The sequence below is a fragment of the Heloderma suspectum genome, chromosome 7, assembly GCF_057233095.1.
Source record: "Heloderma suspectum isolate Gila_16-S chromosome 7, 16-S_ref, whole genome shotgun sequence".
Classification (NCBI taxonomy): Eukaryota; Metazoa; Chordata; class Lepidosauria; order Squamata; family Helodermatidae; genus Heloderma; species Heloderma suspectum.
Genome location: NC_139464.1, coordinates 63726588 through 63749376, shown reverse-complemented (window position 1 = coordinate 63749376; position 22789 = coordinate 63726588). Strand labels below are relative to the sequence as shown.

Below are 22789 nucleotides of genomic sequence, written 5' to 3'. Positions count from 1 at the left end.
TTCTAGGCGCAAAGATTACTGCAGATGCTGACTGCAGCCAGGAAATCAGAAGACTTTTATTTCTTGGGAGGACAGCAATGACAAATCTTGATAAAATAGTGAAGAGCAGAGACATCACACTGACAACAAAGGTTCGCATAGTTAAAGCAATGGTATTCCCCGTAGTAACCTATTGCTGCGAGAGATGGACCATAAGGAAGGCTGAGCGAAGGAAGATAGATGCTTTTGAACTGTGGTGCTGGAGGAAAATTCTGAGAGTGCCTTGGACTGCAAGAAGATCAAACCAGTCCATACTCCAGGAAATAAAGCCAGACTGCTCACTTGAGGGAAGAATATTAAAGGCAAAAGTGAAGCACTTTGGCCACATAATGAGAAGACAGGATACCCTGGAGAAGATGCTGATGCTAGGGAAAGTGGAAGGCAAAAGGAAGAGGGGCCGACCAAGGGATGGATGATATTCTGGAAGTGACGGGCTCGACCTTGGGGGAGCTGGGGGTGGTGACGGCTGACAGGAAGCTCTGGCGTGGGCTGGTCCATGAAGTCACGAAGAGTCGGAAGCGACTGAGCAAATAAACAACTGCTGGCTTAAATAATAATTGTAGACCATATTGCTTTAAAAATATACTAATGTATATGTATATGTTTGCACTTACTTAGGATATCCATTCTGGAAAATCAATGCAAGTGATTAGAAGAAAATGTGATTTTAAAGAAAAATCCATCATCTAATAAAAAATATTTTATTTTAACATGCAAGAATGCTATAGTCCCTGAAGTTAAAAAAAAAATAATGCTCCTGGACCTTGTGACTGTTCCACTCATTTTCATAGTGTGGTGGAAGAAGCCCTTCTGATTAGGTGTGATATCTGGTTATAAATGCAAAGATCAAGAGAGAGATCTGATCCCTAGACAATGTAAGCCTTTCTCCTTGACCAACCAATATGGGTTATTTCAATGCATCTGGCAGAGGACCCTCACTGATTCACACTGTATTTGTAGAGGTGACTTCTAATTAAGTTTCCCTCTGCATTGTTTTATGAAGGGACTGAAGATGTTCTATTGTGTTCCTGTTCTTATTTTTTCAATTTATTAATACTTTTAAAAAATCAGCATTTTAAAATATGCTAGGGGAAATAGCCAAGTACTTGCTCATAAAGAAAGTATCAAAACGAAATCTGGAATGATATCTAATATTAATATATATTAATTAATATAATGATATTCTATCTTAAGGAGCGCCTCCTACAACACCAGGGATGCTGCTCAATGAGATAGGCCTCCATAGGCCTTCTGTCTCTCCCATCAGCCAGGACAGCTAGGCTGGTGAGGACTAGGGACAGGGCCTTTTCTGTGGTGGCCCCCACTCTGTGAAATTCCCTCCCTAGTGACTGCCGCCACACCCCCTCTTTGATGAGCTTCCGCCAGGCTTTAAAAACCTGGCTGTTCAGGTGGGCATTTGGGGTGGATTAGGGTCTTTCAGAGAGGTGTTGTTTTGCTGTTTTTGGTTTTTGGTTTTTTGTTCAGCTGATTATGTAAACTTGTTATTAGTGCTGTACGCCGCCTAGAGTGGCTGGGTAGCTGGCCAGATGGGTGGTTAATAAATCAAATAAATAAATAAATAACAATAATCCTTTCTGTTTCAAAAAAGGAGAAAATGCTGAGTGTACAATTATGCTTTTATTCCTATTCTAATGCCTGTGTTGGGATAGCATCCCAAATCATAGATATACACAGTCACTTGTATGACTGCATGCAAGGATGTCTGTATCCTCCCCCGTGGAGTACATGTCTGGCGCTAGGTTGGGGAGGACAGAAGCAATTCTAGAGGAATGTTAGCCCTCTAAACTTGGATGGCGCTGAATTCAAAAGATCTGAGTAACATCAAACTATTTGCACCAGTTCAAAATAACTTGCTTTTCCACACATGAGATGGAGAGATAAAAGTCCTTTATAGTGTGAGATGGAAACTGGCAGTAAATGGATACAGCTGACAGCTGTTTCTACAACTGTGACAGCACTTACACTGGCTGCTGAGCTGTTTGTGTGTTCCCCGTTTGCATGCATTTCGCTACAGTAGTATATGCTTGAGGGTGGTAAGGACTGCTTGTGTGTCTTGTTCCCTCAGCAATATTATTCTAGAGGCAACGTCTGGTCTTACAGAGCAGTGCTTCCTTGTGAATAACAAAGTACCCCCCACCCTGCTTCTCAGTCCAGTTTTTATTTAAACGCTTGAAGGGCAACAATAAAAGCTGCCAGAGTGAGATGTTTCTCAGACACCGGGACAGCTGCTCCTTTTGGGTGAGCAGAGTGCTGCATCCCAGCAAATAAAAAGTCCCCGTTGGCTTGAGCTGCCCTGTTTTTCTTTCTCTGCCCTCCTAGTCACTGCTGTTACTGAGAGACGATGCATTGGTTTATTGTGAAGCAGCTGGCATCTAGCCCAGAGAGATTTAGTGGTAGGTGGCTTATAACAGGGGGAGACAACCTGGAGCCCTCCAGATGTTCCCATAATCCCCGACTATTGGCCATGCTGACTGGGGCTGATTAGAGTTGTAGACCAAAACATCAGGAGTGCTCCAGGTTGCTTTCCCTTGGCTTAGAGAGATGGGGACCTGGAAGACAGAAGGAAGAAGAGGGCCCTGAAGGGAGGTGGAGTAGAACTACCTCTAGTTGCTGGAGATTGGAAAAGGAGGGCTGAGACTGATCACTGGTAAGAGAAGAACTAGGGTGCTTTAACTACTCAACTGATTGAGTTGTTAACCCAATACAACCCAATTTGTATTACGTGAAGACATTTCAATGAAAAGAGAGAGCAAAGCAGAAGGCAGATAGTCTTCTATCTTAAGGAGGCGCTCCTTAAGATAGAATATCATTATAGATAGACATTAGATAGACAGCCACAAAAGAATGGATTTAACTGCAAGCAGGGCTAGCGTGTCCATAAAAACAAAAACAGAGCAGTTGCTTCGAGCAAATGTTTCCAAAGAAATTAGTATCTTCCTGTCTCTAAAATCTCTGGGTATCCACTTGGAAACGAGAGGACAAAGGCATCATCTTGACCAATTTCTGGTCCAGACAACATACATTTAGTTAGTGGCTATTGAATGACAAATAAAGTAGTTGTTTTATTTTTATTCTTTTTTTAAAAAAACAGCTATTTTCTTAAGCAGCATTTTTTTAAAAAAATACAACATTGCTGGTTTTGTTTAATTAAACTTGTTATATATAGACTTTTTTTTAATCGTAAAAGAGTTATGGTGATAGAGGATGAAAATGAAGGGTCATTAAACAGATGCTTACAGGTTTGCCACTGGTGCCCTTTCCACCCCATGAATTCTAATCGTTGGAGCCTTGGTGCTACAAAAATGGTTAATGACAGAGGCATTTGGTTTGTTTCCTTGATTTCTGTTTCACTCCCATGTCTACCTTTACATGGTTATAAATTATTTGCTTGGAGGCTAGGTTTTAATTTCCTTTTAATTTCGATTATCCTTGTTGAGGGAAGATTAAGAAGAGTTAGATTCATTTGCGGTCCATTATTACAGCAGAAATTATCGATACGTGCAGAGCAGCAGGCTGCCTCAGTTAGGCACAGCGCCTTGAGTACACCTGCAGTGCAAGCATTTTTTTCTGGTTTAACTGCAACTAGTTATTCTGGGAAGAAAACAGATCTATAGCCTGCCTTTAATTATATTTGTAATACTGTAGATAGAGTCTGACCATTTGCTAAGTAACTTTGGGCTCAATTATATAAAGGTTTTGTGCAAATCTGGTCTCTGTGGGTCATATTTGAATTTGTTGTTGATGTTGTTGTTGTTGTTGTTCAGTTGTTCAGTCGTGTCCGACTCTTCGTGACCCCATGGACCATAGCACGCCAGGCCTTCCTGTCCTCCGCTCTCTCCCGGAGCGTGCTCAAGTTCATATTCATTGCATCGGTGATGCTATCTAGCCATCTCATCCTCTGCCGTCCCCTTCTCCTTTTGCCTTCAATCTTTCCCACCATCAGGGTCTTTTCCAGTGAGTTTTCTCTTCGCATTGTTGTTCAGACATTAAGTCGTGTCCGACTCTTCATGACCCCATGGACCACAGCACGCCAGGCCTTCCTGTCCTCTGCTCTCTCCTGGAGTGTGCTCAAGTTCATATTCATTGCCCTGGTGATGCTAATTTGAATTTATATCTTTATTTAATGTCTGCGAACATGATCCAAGTCCTGGACTCTGCATGAAACTCTTTGTGAATGCACAAATCCAGGGTGACACCTTCATTTAGCGCCATATCAGCAGCCCCCATGCCTTGCCTTTTTTGTTTCGGGCATGTGTCACAAGTGTATGATATGACATGGTAATGACAACATCTCTGGGCCACTTTCAGTTAGGTATCCTGCTCTCTAGGCAAGCTTCTCATAAGAACATAAGAAGAGCCATGCTGGATCAGACCAAGGATCCATCTAGTCCAGCATTCTGTTCACACAGTGGCCAATCAGCTGCCCATGGGAAACCCAGAAGCAGGACACAAATGCAACAGCACCCTCCTGACCAAGTTCCCCAGCAACTGGTGTACATAGGCATACTGCCTCTGGTACTGGAGGTAACATATAGCCATGAGGACTAGTAGCCATTGATAGCCTTTCCCTCCAGGAATTTGTCTAACCCCTTTTTAAAGCCATCCAAATTGGTGGCCATCACTACGTCTTGTGATAGCGAGATGCTCTCATGCATAGGTTATTCCTACTCAAAGTGTCTAGAATGCCAGAGCTAGGCTGGGGGAGCAGGTTGGGGAGTGGGGACCTTCAATATGGAGGGAGGAGCACAGTATTCAGGTTGTCTTCCTGAGGAACTTACAATCTAAAATTTGAGACAAGGGAAACAACAGAAGAAGAAAAGGGAAATGGAGACAGGAGTAAGTACGGGAAAATATGCCTTTATTTCAGTTACATGCACTTAGGCTTTGTTACACTAGGGAATGGGGTGGGCAACTTGTGGCCCTCCATATGCTTTGGCCTACTATTACTTTCAACCAGTGGGAGGAGTGGTGGGAATTGTAGGCCAAAACATCTGTAGGGTCACAAATTCCCCACCCCTACAGTAGAGAATGGGGACTAAGGGATTGTGCCAAAGACTTCACAGAGCAGGTGGTTTTCCAGAGTGATTTGAAGGAAGGAGTAGTGGCATCACACAGTTCTTCTGGAAGGCAGTTCCAGGCATAAGGGGCAACAGGGGAGAAATAGTGGGCACATTTGAAGGAGCAGGAGTCCTTTGGATGGCTGAGGATGGTGGAGCTAATGGAATGATGATCATGGGCAGGCTTCTATCCTTAAAGGTGGCCTAAAAATCATTTTACAATACACTAAATATTGTAAAATATTTATTGGGATATGAGAGCAAGGAAAGGTTATGGGGACTTTGAAGGCGAGGATTAATTACTATTAGTCAGTCTGACAACTGTTTTAACGTTTAGACATGGGTGGGGAAGGTCTTTAAAAAACAACAATTCAAGTAGGGAGTAGTAGGACAAGAGTGAATGAAAATGGAAAAGAAGACCAGTCAGTCCCGGAAGCTTGATACAGTCATAGATCAGTTTGCCAGACCATGATGAACCAATCAAAGAAGGAAAACCATAGGTCACTGCGGAGAACATAACTCACTGTTTATGGCTGCAAACAGAATATTGTTATGTGTTAACCTCTTTCTTTGAAGAGCTTTCTTTCATTCATATCTGTCACTTTCTGTTTTGTAAATCTAAATTATGTCACATCTAAGCTCTTTCTGATCCGTGGAGCAGAAGATGAGCTTTTCAATCACTTCTTGTAAGAGAGGGTTTTCGATGTTACCATCCTTGTTTGGGTCCCCTGAGCCAGGTTTCTTTTAGCAACAATAGACAGCTTGCAAAGTGTATGTTTTTGAAGTTATAGCCTTAACCACAACTGTATCTAATTGTTAAAACATGCAACTTCCCATTTTTTCCTTTTCATATATACACACACAAAAATTGTCAAAATAATTTAAGCAGAGTCTGATGAATACAACTACTTTTGTACAAGTAAATACATTGCTATTGGTATATAAGCCTGCTAAGTGGATCAATCCATCCATATAATAAATGTCTTTGGAACAGAAAAGTAATAACTAAATAGCTTGCTTTAACTGAAATTTGTGCAAAAGTATAAATATGACTCATCTGAAACTGTTGGTTCTAATGACATACAGATCATCTTTCACTGGTCTGGGGCAGAGAAAGATATAGACTGGATGGATGCAAAGGCAAAATGGCCTTTTCTCCCTATAAATTCTGTTTAACATTTAGGGATGTCAGAGAATTCCGCCACGGATCTCGGTGAGGCCAAATGCCAGTGCATTCGGCCCCCTGAAATCTGTGGCGGAACGAAGCCCCCCCACCGCGCGAAAGGCACGCAAAATGGGACACCTACCTACTGCCGTTCGCGCTGACTTGCGAATGGTGGCCACGTCCGCCATTCGCTTCTTCACTATAGCCATGTTAGGCTATGTAAATACTTACGCAGCCTATCACAGCTAACGCATGAACGCCATTTGCTTACGCAGCCTATCACGGCGAAAAAAAGGGAACGCAAATGGCAGCGGCCACCATTTGCGTTCCTTTTTTTTTTGGCCGTGATAACCTACATAAATATTTATGTAGGCTATTACAGCAAAAAAAAAGAAATAAAAAAGGAACACAAATGGCGTAGTGGCCACCTTTTTTGTTCTTTTTTTTTTGCCGTAAAAGGCTACGTAAATATTTACGTAAGCTATCACGGCAAAAAAAAAAGGGAACGCAAATGGCGGCCGCCGTACAGCCGCCATTTGCGTTCGCTGTTTTGTTTTGTTTTTCGCCATGATAGGCTACATAAATACTTACATAGCCTATCATGGCAAAATACAGGGACGCAAATGGCAGCGGCTACGGCAGCCGCCATTTGCGTCCCTGCAGGCTGCCCAGCGGCCGTATGTCTGGCTGCGGGCAGCTCCAGCCGGCGGCTTTGCAGAATTTCCGCAGAGCGGAGCCGGCCGGAGAGAATTTTGGGGGGAGGGATGGAGCGGCTCCCCCCCACCGCGAATGTCACCCTTCAAAAAGGTAAGTGATTTTCGTACATCCCTATTAACATTACATAAGTATTATGTTTGTGCACGGAAGCAGTTAAATATGTTCTAGTCACTTTGGACCTATTATACCTAGGAACGTCTTTCAGACTGAAACCAGGATATAAAATGGTTGGCTACACTGTATACTGCTGACTGGGTAAATTCATTAAAGCAAAAATTGCTGTATTGGATTTTTAAGGAATGTGTAGCTTTGAAAATAATTGCACCACCTTGGGATGAATAATAATTGATGGAGCAGGTATTTTCCATTCCTCATGGTATTTTATCTAGAAATATGCCTTCAAAATCTTAGGACGTTTTGCTAAATATATTCCTCATTTTTAAGGACGCATATATTATTTGCTTACACACAAAACAAACTGTCTGCTCCATGGGAAATTGTCAGGGAGTGGTGATAATTCCAAAGATGAAAGGCAGTGGAGTCATTTTGTGCCTTATTTACAAATAGTTTTTAAATTATTTTGTACTAGCTTGTATCTGTTAGCAGCTTCTGAGCTTATGAATAGATTAAATAATACTTGCTGATTCGTTAGACAGATAACAGCCATGAAGAAACCAGGTTTTCACTTACTGCGGATGTTACTGGGAAATATAATACAGGTTTGTACTCTGGGAGCTGTTTTATTACACTTCGCCGGGAAGGTTCCAGGAGAGGTTTTGGCCAGACCTGTGCCCAAGCCTGACTGACACAGTGGACGGGTTTGCACGTAGTGCTAAGCCACCGTGGGTTGGTTGTTCGCTCACCAATCCACATTACTCCCTACATATGATCAGGCAAGTGGTGGCTTGGCATGGCTTCTTTCCCCCCTCAGTCCCCTTCAGTCCTCCAACACCCTCCCTGCACATATCCCAGTCTCCTTTGTGGCACAATCCATCTTGTCCTCTCCTCCTAGCTCCCTCCCCGCCCTTTGATGCTCATTTTCATCGTGCTTACTTAATTCGGCACTTTTTTCTTTTTGGTGCCTTGGAAGTACACAAACGGGGTCGTCCCCCTGATCTTTCACAAGTGTGCAAGAGTGCAGACTCGGCTGTCTGACATGTGTAGTCATGCCTTGTTAATTTCCTTGTATGTTATAGTTGTAAGTGTGCCAAAGTGGAGTAGGTAACATACAAGGAAATTGACAAGGCAAGACTTCATATAAACTAATTTGCATACAGTTGCAAAGGACTGGGGTGGGGTGGGGAATAATACAAAGAGAAAGTAGGAACCCATTTGCACAATTCAGAAGCACTGGGGGGAAAAGGAAACAAAGTAAGTGCTCCAAAAAGGAGCACCAAAGGGTGGGAAGGACAATAACTCTCACTTGTCAATGTCTTCTTGCTATCAAGCCTTGAAGTGACATTAGTCAGTGTCCTCTGCCCTTTCAGCACTTCCCTGAGCCTCCAGCAAGTCTAGAAATGGGAGTTATTGGTTCCCCCTCTTTTTGCGGTTCCATTTCACACTTGCGCACTTGTGAAAGACCTGAGGAAAAAATACAGCCCCATTTGCATACTCCCGAAGCACCAAACACTTTTTTTAAGGTGGCAAACAAGTGACAGTCCCTCCAACATGCTGTTCAGTCATCAGTGGAGGGGCAGTCACTGATGAGGAAGAGAGGAAGCGGCACTGACAAGATTTCAAAGAGTGGCATGGGCTTTTTTGCCACTCTTGTGAAGCAGCTCTATAACCACTTGTCACAAGCTACAGTGCTGGGTTCGGACGTCATGACTAGCCACCCTGAGAATAAGCTATCCTCAACAACCCTACTACAAGCCTTGGGTTTTCGGGGTGGCTTGTTTGTGAAAAACAACCCACGCTGAATCACTCACGCTGCGCTCAGATTTCATGGTAAGCCATGCTGACAGGAACAAGGCTCACCACCTGCCGTGGCTTACCGTGACATGCAAACCCAGTCACTGAGTGTGATGGTGGTATAGTGATTTCCATATATAGAAGCTCCCTCTGAGCAAAATGTGGAGGGCTGTTCATATGGATGCTATGAAATGCTGTGGAACATATATGTAATGCTAACCAGATAAACCAACAGCAAAGTTATTTAGAAGAAGGGTGTACTAAAAGCAAGATGTGTGCTGCTGTAGACCTTTTATATCTAAAAGGTAAAGGTGTCCCCAATCATTCGTGTCCGACTCTAGGGTGTGGTGCTCATCTCCATTTCTAAGCCGAAGAGCCAGCGCTGTCCGAAGATGCTTCCGTGGTCATGTGGCCGGCATGACTGAACACCGAGGTGCACGGAACGCTGTTACCTTTCCCGCCGAGGCGGTACCTATTTATCTATTTGCAATTTCTTGCTTTCGAACTGCTAGGCATTATAACATTAAAATAAAAACCACTATCTTTCAACAAAAGCATACACTGAGATTTTTAATACTTTTAAGAAATATGTTTTAAAAGAAGCGTTGATTTTGACAATAATGATCCAAATTACCTATTGTTGTTTTTTTAAGCCATATATGTCTGATCTGCTATGAAATCTCAACCCCTATTTGTAGTTACAGCAATCACAGCATGACATGATGTACCACTATCAAGCCTAGTATCTCAGGGTTGCCATCAGCAAAATTTTGAAAAGGCTTTCTTTTAGGAAAACTACAGTTTGCTTGGGAGAAAACCACTTAAAGGGAATTCAGAGGTTCTTAATGGTAGAGAATGTTTCTTCATTTTCTTCTTTTAAAGGTAGGATTCCTGCATTACATGAAAAGACTGGGCTTTGTATGTGATCTGAATCTTTTGATGGGAAGAGAGTCTTTGAATTGATGACAGATTCTAAGTGGCTTCCTACGGCTTATGAATGAAAGCAGCTATTTCCTTCTTGTTTTGAACATCTCCTTTGTTTGTAGCTAGAGTGACACTTTTAATGATGAATCAATTCCATCAGAAAAAAAAGGATTTGGTGAAAGAAGCAGAAATGAATATGAATTCATGTGAAGAATGTACTTACTTGATAACGTACATTTAAAAATGCAAGACAATGCTGATATTTCCTAACGAAATTGTCCCTCAAGCCCTCTGATTTAAACAGCTATCAAATGTGGTCTTTTGCAGGGGCAAGGCCATTGAGTTCATAGTGGCCAGACACCTCTAGGTTTTAATGGATAAAACTGGCTATTGCCTTGGCCACCATGGATGTTCTAGTGGATGACCTGTGCTAGTAGATATACAGGAAGAGTGTTACCCTGTTTATTTTCCTATGGCTTTTGACACTGTTAACCATGATATCCTTCTGAGTTGCCTTGTTGGGATGAGCTTAGGGCAGGGGTGGGTAACCACTTTCAGCCTGATGGCCAAATTCTATCTCAGAGAAGCTTTCAGGGGCCATATTTAAGTAGTGGGCGGGGCCAAAGACAAAGAGGCAGGACCAAAATACCACCATATTGTAGCCTGAAGCTCTTACTGCCAGCAACTAAGCCTTAGGGCCTTAGGGGAGGCATTTCAACTTTTAGAATGGCGGTGGTGGGGAAATGCACAAGATTTGGAAAAACACCAAATGAGCAATGGTTGGGCAAAAGGGGGTGGGCCAGGGAAGGGGGCATGGCCATCTGAGGAACTGTGGAGGGATGGACTAGGATCCCAGAGGACCAGATTTGAGTTTCCCCACCCCTGGTTTAGGGGGTGGGGAACTTTCCTAGATGGATAAGTCCCAAAAAATGTTTCTAGGGTACTGCTGTTGTGTACTCTGGCCTTTGGCAAATAGGTTGCCACTAGGGTTCCATCTTGTCTCCTATGCTCTGTAACATCTACACGAAATTCAGAAATCAGAGCTGGGCTGTCATTAGTATGTTGATGATACCTACCATTATCTCTCATTGCTTGGGGAGGCAGGGGGAGTTCTAAACTAGTTTCTGGGATACGTTGTGGAGTGGATGAACAAGCTGAAGCTTAATCTGAACATGTTTGTTGGTGGGAATTTGTTTAAATCAATACTGTTGCTTGGTGGCACTGATGATCTTGGAAGAGAAGTGTTCTGTCTGTTTTAGATGGGGTTGCACTCCCCTGGGTTTGCAGGTTTGGGGAAGTCCTGGAGCCATCTCTGGACAAGCAATGATGGTGGTCAGGAGTGCCTTTTGCCACCTCAATCTAGTTTGCCAGTTGAGTCCTTTACTGGAGAAATCACATCCACCCTCCATCATTTACACCCATTTAAAACACTTTTAAGTCACTTTTAAATTACCCATAATTCACTCTATATGGAGATACCCTTGTTCGCATAATTGCTGCAGTCCACCATGGCTTTTTTAAGCCATGGTGGGTTGCGGTGCATGCAGGCAGCCATTTTGAATATTGATCCCCCAGTGAGTATGGTTAGTCATGTCATCCGAACCCAGGCAGCATGGATTGTTTGAGGGTTAAACAACCTATTGATAACTTATGTGAGAGTTGTTTAACCCTCAAACAACCATGCTGTCGATGTTCAGATGACACAACTAACCATAACAACCCCCCACCAGGGGTTGAATATTCAAATGGATGCCCGCCCGTATTGCAACCTACTATGGCTTTAATAAGCCATGGTAGGCTATGGCGATCGTGCGAACCAGGTCAATCAATTGGGTCAGAATGCTGTAGCCAGCTTTCTGGCCGGGGTCAGCAGGACAGACCATATTGTGCCAATTTTATTTCAACTTCAGTGGCTACTCATTTGTTTCCAGGCTGAATTCAAATTGTTGACTTCAGCCTTTAAAGTCTTAAGTGTCAGCATATCTCAGGGTTTGAGTCCTTCCATATGAACTTACCCAAGATCTGTGTTCATTTTCTGAGGCCTTCCTCATTATCTTTTTGCCAACAGAAGTACAGTTGGTGAAATCAAGGGAGAGGGTCTTTTCAGTTGTAGCACCTAAATTATGTTTTAGCCTCCCAAAGGAGATTTATCCCTCTCTTTGGCCATTTTTAAACAGGCTCTGAAGACTGTTTTATTCTGATCGGCACGTTTTTGTCAGAGTCTGTTTTCCTGTTCTGTTTGCTCATATGTTTTTATAATGCTTCTTTATTGCTGTTGCTTGTTTTCATTAGTAGGGACTGTATTTTAATTTGTTTGTGATATATATTTATTTTGTATGCTACTTAGTATGATTTCCCATCATAGAAAGGTGGGATATAAATATTGAAACAGACAAATGAACAAATAAATAATGTAACAGCCTTGTGGAACAGGTAAAAATATATTTTATCCTTTAGTATATTACTCAGCTGTAGAGAGTAAGTACTCCTTTGACTTGGCCTTGCAAGTTAGCTTTCGGTTAACCAGTACTACATTGGAACTGGTGATATATGTATTGCATCTGCAAGGTGATACTGTCCTAACAAGAAGAGAGATTTGTCTGTCTGCACATGATCCACTTTGGAAAACTAGTTATTTTACCACTCTGTGAGGTAAGTTAGGCTGAGAGATAGTGACTGGCCAACATCACCCAATTAGCTTCATAGCTGAGTGGGGATTTGAACCAGGGTCTCTCTAGTCCTAGGCCAACATTCTGTCCCGGGGTGCCCAACCTGTGGCCGTAGGCAGCCCTGAGCCTAATTCCAAAAGCCTTCTGCATGTGATCAGTTCAGACCTCTGGCAGGGGAGGAGCTATGGCTCAGTGATAGAGTACCTGCTTTGCATGCAGAAAGTCCCAGGTTTGATTCCCAGCATCTCCAGGTAGGGCAAGAAAAACTCCTGCCTGGAGAGTCACTGCTAGTCAGTGTTGACAATACTGGGCTAGATGGAACAAGGGTCTGACTCGGTATAAGTCTGCTTCCTAAGAGGGATCTGTCCCTTCCCTGGCAGCCTGCTGCATGGGAAGGAAGAGGGAGAGAGACAGAGTAAGGGGGTGGCAGAAAGTGAAAGGGAAAATGGGTGACTCATCCACGTTTGGCTCTGGCTCTAGCTCTGTTCAGTGCTGACTTTGGTCTAGCTCACTGCTGACATGTGGCCTCCGACAGATAACTCATGAGGGAATGCAGCCCTTGACAGAAAAAACTGTTCACCCCTCCTCTAACCACTATGCTACATTGGGTCTCTACTTGTTAAAAGGTGGATTTATTAATTCATTGGCTAATTTGTTCTAGCACTAGTTTTTCTTTCATATATTGAATCCATTGTTATTCCCATGTGGATAGCATGACTTGATTATTTTTTAAACTGTCCTTATCTTCTCTTTGCATGAGTTGATTGACTGTGTGTTGTTAATTGGCTGCCATCCCAGTTCCATTGAGAATACCAAAGTTTTAATCTCTGATCTTTGAGTAGTTTCTTAGAAAGTCATTTTGAAGCTCTCCTGCTTCTTGCATTTTTTTAATGAAAGGGAACATCTGTCTCATCAGTTTATAGAATTTGCTCAGATTCCTCAACTTTGTCATACACAACTTAACACTTGACACTTCAAATACTTTGTGTTCTTTCCTAAAATCTAATACTTTATTCTTTTAACTAGTTATATGTTGTTTTAATCACTCTTTGTCCCACAATTTCAGAATTTCTCATATTCATGGGGTGGAAACCCTTCATGTCTTCCTATAGCTCTGTATATAGGTTTGCCATCCAAATTTTCTTTAGTGTATCTCATGGCAATCCACAAGCTTAGTTTTCAGGTGTCCCAAATTTAGAATGATTTTCATTAGGGCTGGCAGCTTAAGAGGAAATGGCTATTCTGGCTAGCAATAATGGATGTTACAGTCCAACACTCTGGAGGGCCCCAGGTTGAGGAAGGCTGCTCTAAAAAGGGAGAGAAGTAGGTAGCCATACGTTGTTCATCAACAGCTTTCCACAACCCCACAGCACCTCTACATATCATATTCTCCATCCCACACAGTTTATCTGCTTTGGGATAACGAGGATTTCATTTGTACTTTCTGCCTCCTTAGGAAGGATGTGGTATTAAGGCTTGTGAGCCTTAGCTCACAATTTCCCTGCTTTTTGGTGCTTGATGGAACACTGTATAGCCTTATCTTTTGCTTGGTTATTTTGTTTATTGAATTATATTCTCAGTGGTGGCACTTTGGGGAATAAACTCCCCAAAGAGGTTCACCTGGCACCTGCATTATTATCTTTTCAGTGCCAGGCAAATACCGTTTTTATCTCAGGCATTTTAGAGACCTAGTTCTAGGTTATTGTGGCTATTTTATTGATTCCTGTGCTGTTTATTGTTTTGCATTAGATTGAATTCTATTCTTTTAAATATTTCTATTGTATTTTATATTTTTAACTGTTCTATGGGTTTTTTGTTTTTTAATAGTTTGTAATCTGTCCTAATAATATTAGTTATTAGGTGAATTGGAAATGTAATAAATAAATAAATAAAATTTATTGCTGGTATTAGCTGTACTGGTGGCAGAACTGAGTTGGAATTGGTCAGTGGTGTTATAATTGGTTGGAACTGGTCAGTGGGGTTTCAAGAGAAGTTATGACAGTTGAAAGCTGAGGACTGAGGGGGAAAGGTGTGGAGGGAGCAATCCTATGGCTGCTAGACAGCGGCTAGTTGGCTATAGGATATGTTGTTTTCTGGGAACCGATCTCGGAGCCTGCGCTCCAAGGTCAGTTCCTGGAGGACCAATCTCCCCCCACTTCCATGCTGCCTCTGAGGCAGCACGGAACATCCTCATCCTCCGCGCTCGCAAGAGGAGCGCAGAAAGGGGCGTGGCTGGGGGTGTTCTGGGGCAGGGAGGGCGGAACTGCCTGTACAACACATCCTATGTGTCGTACAGGAGCCTCCTTCCCCGCTCTGTGCTCCTGCGGCTAGACAGCCGAAAGCCAGAACACACAAAAGTGGCTGTTTAGCCAAAAATGCAGGGCAGGAGGAGCGTGGAGGGAACGATCTCCTCCGTGCTTCTGCTGCCCTGCTTTGGATAGGTGGTCGCCTCTGAGTTCGGAGGCAGCCACCTATCTCGATAGGATTGCGCCCTAAATGTCTTTTGTGTGTGCTGGCTTTTGTTTTACTTAGCTTTGAAAGAAGGTCAGTTGCTGTGACTGTGACTTAATAAGAAAATAAATATATTGTTATTTATTCATTGGGCTATAGCAGAGGTCAATACCCATCTGATCTGGTGCTGAGAGTTTATACAGCAACATAGTTGCCCTGGTATTCTTGAGGCTTCAAGGTAAAGGAAGACAATTCCTCAAGTGATGGTAGCAGGGTTGTAATATCAGCATTAGACCTCACACTTCTACAAGGTGAGGCATCATATCCGCTACCTTTGCACCTATTGTGGGATAAGAGGAGAGATAGCAGAGGGTTTTTTTGTTCCACCTAAAAGGTTCCCCCATTTTGTTGTGAAGTTATGTTCTTAATGTTATGCATTGCTTTCTTAGCCAGCCAAGGATTATTTTTAAGAGGTGGCATATTAATAAATTCACTGACATATGTGCTCCATGTGCATCCGTTCGCTGTTATTGCCACTTCTTGTGGACTTCGATTTTGTTCATTTTCTGTGCTGCTTTGCCAAGTAATAGCTTGCGTGTTGTCCTCTTCTTATTTAAACTCAAGTTGACATTTATAGGAAATGAGAGCGCTCTGGGATATTAGAAAATAAAGCAAAATGATTGGCTGGTGCCCTGACAACGATTTATTAAAATGGACCGCTTTATATCAGTGTAGTCAAGACTCTAACAGCACATACCATTTCTATTCCCAGAAGAAGTCAGGGTTTTTTCAGCTTCTTTCTATAAACATTTGCCATGTATCCAAAATGGGTATATTTGCCATGTGCACAGGGCTAGCTAGATTTAAAGCAAAAACATCTTCCAAGCCTTCTGATTTTGGGAGACATATCTATGTGTTGCCAGCCATCTGTAAAATTCTACAAGTATGTTTGTTTTTTAAGTATCTCATTTTTCTGGAAATAATTGAAAAAGCTTAAGAATTTTATGTCTAGTCACCCTTAGCCACTGCTGTAACAAATGGTATGTGGGCATCATCAACTCAAGTTCTGTACCCCATTATCTCTGCATAAAACATTTTATAGCCTCGGTATAAAACATTTACATAAGCACTCAATGTCAGCATGCAGGCTAATCTAAGCAAAATGTTAAGCAGACATGACCTTAACAAATGGAGCAACAATATAACAATGTTTTATAGCACATAAGACAAGGTGGCATAGCAAGCCTGTCTGGAAAGCTGGTGCATAAACAATGCCATTAGACACTCGGAAAATAAATAAAGGGCAAGCTGTGTACCATAGTGAATTCAGAGAGTTTTAAAATGTTAATATTAGGATTAAAGTACTGTTTTCATTCTTGCTGTCTGACGAGTTAAATAATTATGAACTCACTCTTGACACGGTTGTTCAGAATGCTAATTGTTTAACAAATACAGAATGTTTACTTGGGGATCTCATATAAAATAGTCAGATAATATTATACATTGTTCAACCACATTAGCACAGTGTTTTTGCTGTAATTAGATAAAGGAACAATTATTCTAAAAAGAATGATTAAATAATCTGGCATTGGTTGATGTAAAAAAAACAATTTACAGACTTTGAGTTTACATTTTCTACAGCCCTATGAAATTATTACTGAAACTTTTTAACACATGAGGAAAGGCAGAAATAGAAAATATTACTCTCTTATATGCCAGACGGGGCCACGGTGGCTTAGTGGTTAAGATGCTGAACTGCAGACTGGAAGGTCGGCTGGACAGCAGTTCGAGACCCGAGTGCTGCGTGACGGAGTGAGCTCCCGTCTTCAGTCCCAGCTCCTGCCAACCTAGCAGTTCGAAAGCAAGAAATTGCAAGTAGATAAATAGGTACCGCTTCGGCGGGAAAGGTAACAGCGTTCCGTGCACCTCGGTGTTCAGTCACGCCGGCCACATGACCACGGAAGCGTCTTCGGACAGCGCTGGCTCTTCAACTTAGAAAGGGAGATGAGCACCACACCCTAGAGTCGGACACAACTGGCTGGGGACATCTTTACCTTTTTATATGCCAGACACTTCTTGGCTTGCCGCAGGAACTCATGGTTTGAGGCTAGGGTGTATGAACTAATTGGGATCAGCTGTGCTTGCCCATTTATTTATTTGGAAGATTTGTACCCTGTCTTTCAATCAAATGAGCCTCAAAGTGGGTTACAAGCAATAGTGAATACCCCCCTCCCCAACTCACACATCCATATACATAAACCAGCAGCCCTTAGTCTTCTGTCTGGGGGGCGAAGCATATTATCCTTGGGTTACAGAGGGCAACTGACCATTGGAGCTGAATGTTCATTCTGGAAGGGCGTGGGGAAGCAAACTCCCTGAAGTTGCTCCTTCTTTGGCCAATGGATGGGTTGTCTCCCTGTTGTTTTGATGTCCTTCCTGGGAGGCAGGAAGGCTTGGAGCCTTCCTCAGGAAATCAGGGAATGCATTATCAGTCTCTTTGATCAGCAGGAAGTATGAAACTTCTGCCCAACCTGGTATAAATGTGAGGTGCCTGGCCATCTTCCCTAGTCAACAGAGCTATGCCCGCTGTACTTAAGGCTCTTGCTTCCAGATGCTTCCAGGTCCTCTATGCTCTCCAGATCTATAAGGAGTAAAACAATTGAAATCTATGGCTGTATTGCCTTTACTAATTCACTTGTTAGCCCTGGTTCTGATAGTGCAGTATACCATTCTTCAACACTAGTCACTATTCTCTTGTTCTCTCATCCTCTCACCAATCCTACTTCCAAACTCTGTCTCTGACCAGGCTCATCCTTTCTCTAACTGTATTATTTTTGTACCCTCCAACAAGGACTCCAGTCTTGTATAATTTGCTTGCAAAAGTCACAAGTGAAATGCATCCACACTATTCTCAAAAGACAGTGTACATGCATATTCTGTATTAGAGAAAGGGTTTCTAAACATGTAAAACACTGAGCCCTACTGCAACATCCATTTGATGTTGTAATGGCATTAGAAACTTGAGATCAATAGGAAATCACCATAAAAGTAAATTGTCATTTGCAGGAGCAATATTGTGATAATGAAGAACGCTGAAATGCAAAAGCAGCATTCTGGAGTGGAATAAACGTGCTTCTTGTTTATGGAATCTAATCTATATCCCTGCATCATGACTTGACTTAGCAAATGCTAATGTCAGCTTTGATGGTTCTTTTTTTAACGTTCACAGAAACTTGATTTTCACAGCTTGCAACAGCAGTTAGGAAATTAGACTATGTCCAAGATAGCTATCACAGAATGCAATCAAAACATGTATGAGTCACTAATAAAGCAAAACTCTGTTGGCAGAAGGAGTGCAAGAAAATGTGAACAGATTGTAGGATGTCATTCCTCAGAAATGAAATATGAGTAGAGCCCAGAATGAGTGGAGATACTGGTCAGTTTCAAAGTACCCAGAATGACACAAAATGCAATATATACCTGCTGATTTCAGGCTACTTTGAGTAAATATAAGATGTGGGTCCAACCTGCTCTCCCTCTGGAAAAATATAGTTCCTTAAACCCATGCTAGACAATCAGAGGGAAATGACAGTGTGATTGTTTCTACCTTCCTTGTAGGGTGCCTATCAAGCTCCTAAGCAGGAATTTGAGATGGGACTGTAGGGCAGTATGTCCAAATGCAGCTGCCAAGAAGGTCCTAATACTTTTCCTAGCCATTTTTTCCCCCAACTCTAGTCGCTACCAGCATAGAACAATATAGTTACCCTATCCAGAAGTTACTTAGGTCTTTTTGGTAAGAGAAAGGGTTGTTCTCTGTTAGGTGCCTGTGATATGTGTTCTTTCTGCTCAGACTTGCTGTATGGCCTTAGTAATATGGAAGGTGCTTCTACATGGTCCTTTTCCACACTGCTTCAGTAGCATATGAAAATGGGAACCATATGGGACAGGTATAATGGCACAATTACTTTCCAAGCCAGTATTACTCACCTGTCCTCCATGGTTCCTCTTTTCACATGGAAGCAGCTCCTAAGACTAAAATGAAGGATGCTCCCCTCCTAATGCTGGTTTCATCTTTAGATTCTGCTGCCAGGGCCTTCTATCCCTCAAACTAGTGGAGGACTGGCACTGATGTATCATATCCATGCTCTGTGATATCTTAAAACTACTGAGGTGGTAAGCTCATGTCTGGCCTAGAGCACTTTGGACTGCAGACTGGAGCTCACACAGTTGAATACTACTCTCTGCAGGGCCCAAGCATCATTTCTGGAGGCTCAGTACAAACTTGTAACAGAATCCCATCCCCCGCACATACCATTTCCCCATCTTATATGTAGACTCTCATGAGTCATGAAAGAAACTTTTCTGTTTTAATTTTATATTTTCTACATTTCTCAAATCACACTATGACCCACACTGGGGCTTTCCTGTCATGGCCCCAACATCTCTTCTTTGGTCTATTTTTGTTTATCATAACATCACGCCTGAAGAAGAATCTGCTGACTATTTTGTAATTTTTGGTTGGCCTTAATAACTAAACCTATGTTTTGATGTTTAAAAAAAATTATTCTAATGGACCAATGCAGCTTCAAACATTTTATAAACAAACCCATCCATTTTAAAGCTTTTTCTGCCTTTTCAATGCGAAAATTGCAAAAATTTCATTGCGAAACCGACAACTAGCTAGATGGCTTAAGCATTCATGCCTCATATTTATAGCCAGACATGGCAGTGCGAGTCCTAGTTTAACTGTACAAGCACACTCCTGTTCTAGAAAAGGGCGTGGGCCAGCAACTCACTGTTCAGAATGTGCCTTGTTCTGCTCTAATGGTGCGACCTTGATTGGCTCCAGCAAATCTCAGAACATCTGAGCAATAAGTACATAGATACAAAGAAATAATTTTACATAAGTAGCCTCAAGCATTAGCTACAATTTAGCCTTATTTCCCCCTTCATGGAATTTTCCTCCCCCCACCCAAATTTCCATGTTCTGGTGAAATGTACTCTTCCCCCCACCCCACATCCCCTCATGCTTTGGCCCTGACTCTCTGGAATCCATTTCCTGCACATAAAACACCAGATTCTGGGACGATGGATTATAGCCTAGCCTTCTCCCTTGCGTCTAGTTTTGTATATAGATTTTATTTATTTATTTTGTATGGAGGAGCATTTAGTCCTGTGGTCCCCACCTACAGTCTGAAGTAGTACACCTTAGATGCACTTCTACCACTACAGTGAGAACTACTAGACCCTTGCCTTACCTACTGCTTTCCTTTGAACTGAATGCTATTTTGCCTCGATGTCCCCAGGCTCAGTACTTTCTAAGAGAGTGGGTGAAACCTTAAGAGTCATAGTTTAGCCTATTACGTTACTATCCTGCACTCTGTATGAAGGGCCTAGGGAGCACACACCCAGACCATCAAGCTGACAGCAATCAGGTGAGTGAGTTGTGATGAAAAGGGATAAGGACAGACACAGTGGCTTTTTGAGAGTTGTGGGGGGTTTTGCAGTTTGTCAGACAGGATGGAAGTTGCCAGAATAGTCCTTCTTGTATAAGATGTTTTGGTGAAGGGCTGTGGCTCAACACATGTGCTGCATGAAGGAGATCCTAAATTACCTGGCATCTCAAGTTAAAAGGTAGGAGGTGATGGGAAGGACTCTTCTCTGCTAGAAACCCTGGAGAACAGCTGACAGTCAGAGTAGAGAATACTGGGCTGGATGGATTAGTGGTCTAAGTATAAGGCAGCGTCACATATCCATATGTTTTGCGGATCCTTGTGGCCCCAAAGGCAGGGTAGAAATGAAATCTAAGACGTTCAGAAGTAGATTTGGCTGAATGTTACTGCCCCACTAATAAATAGGAAGTTCACTTGGGATGGGCGAATGAGCAATGTTCGAGATTGCCAGGATTGTCCAAACACAGGATTCTCCAAACATCGTCTTGCCGCTTGTCTTGTGCCTGATTCCCATTTGCATTTGCGAGTGCTGTTCACTTTTTGTGTGAACAGGAAATTCACGCAAATAGAGCAGAGATCGAATGGGATATTTGTGCAAATTTCCCCAAATCTGTGCAATATTCCCACAAAATTCCTAATTTGCACAAATCTCCTCCATAGGCTAAAGTGAGGCTGATTCAGGGGACATTTTTTCGCAAATTAGGAGAGTTGTGCAAATTGAACTGGGAATCGGATATGGGACAAATGTGAGCACATGTTCGACAGTTTGTAAATATTTGCAATGGCCGTGTGCTCACCCTCATGCTCATGTTTGGAGCTTTGCATGGGGCATGTTTGCATATTCTGCAAGCAAAAGTGAAATTCTCATACATCCCTAAAACTCACAGATTAGGTAAATAAAAATGAGTCTGTCCAATATGTATTGCCATATTTTGGAGTGTACATATGAGATGGGTTTGGGGAGGAGTTCAGGAGGGAAAAGGTCTTGTATTCTCTAAAAAAAAATGGTATCATGTATCCAAAAGCTATTTATCTGAGGCTTTTCTAATGATTCAAACACACAAAGGGAACGAACAGCTGGAAACAACTGCAGTGTCAAGCAGGATAGCTACTCTGGAAAAAGGCAATGTCAAAACACATGTTTTCTACAGCAATGCTGGCACCTCATCTTTACCCAGAAATCTCAGCACAGTTCCTCTCCCGCAATAGTAATGAAATAAGGTTTCCACTGGTGAACATGTCATCTGTGTCGTAAACTCAACAGAGGTCACTGAGGAATTCTTTTATATCAGTGGGGTTATTGTTTGATTGCAGAGAGCTTCCCACGGCTATTCATCTGCATTCTGTTTACACTTGTGCACATACAGTATCTGTATATATAGCACGTAATCTCTAACTCTAAATATCCAATCAAATTATATTGTGCTTCCCATACCCTTCACTGGAGAAAATGACACTTTTAAAAATTATTATTTCCACAATCTAACAGAAAAGCTGGGCAATAAGAAAATAACTGCTGAATCATTATTAATGATGTTTTTGCATTTAGTACACTATTAATGTATCACCCTTCTAATTGGAATAGTCTGACATCTTAATGTAAAAATATCCAATAACATTTTAAACCAGAAAAATGAAGGCATTTGATAGAGCACAATGTTTAGAATGCTTTTCTCCATTTGCAATATAATTGTTCAGTATATACTGCCATGTAAAAGCCACTTTTTCTAATGGAACTGAGATTAGACTATTCATTGTGATGACAACATTATGATGAATGGATTTTGCCTTAATGAGTCAATTACAGCACAAAAGACCACTTTTTTCCTGTTAGCTTTTTCTCCCCACCCAAACCTTGAAGTGAGTAGTGAGTTAGGTCTGTACAATGTTTCAAAAATGGGTTAAAATAAGGAAAAAAAGGCTATTAAACTATTTGAGATAGTATTGGTGTTTTATATGATATAGGGCTTAATGCCGTGGGCATGTGGATGTTATTATTATTATTATTTGCAGCTTTTAAATGTGGCTATATATTAAATTTATCTTCTCTCCCCATGTTATGCTACACACATGATGCAATTATCCCCTGATAAAACCTGATCATATAGAGGTGTGGATGGATTTCTCCTGTTCCATTTCATTCATCTTCAGTGTTCCTAAGGTTCCGTGTTTTTCCATAGACAATTTCTATAAGAAACTGATGCAGATGCAGTTTTTCTTGCCATAGCTTTCTATTTTTTGCATCTACTTGTGAGAACTTCTCCTGTGCACAAACCATGTGTGTGAGCACTGAGACACTGCACAGTTTTTTTGAACATGGATCATGTGCATGATTGCATCCACATTCCTCTTCATAAATGAAAGAGAACCTTACATGCGTCT

The 22789-nt window shown here is 42.0% G+C and overlaps 1 protein-coding gene across 2 annotated transcripts in view; it reads left to right on the top strand.

Moving 5' to 3' along the window:
- NAV3 (neuron navigator 3) overlaps window positions 1-22789 on the top strand; it is a 351861-nt gene that overhangs the window by 217028 nt on the left and 112044 nt on the right. The window lies entirely within an intron of this gene.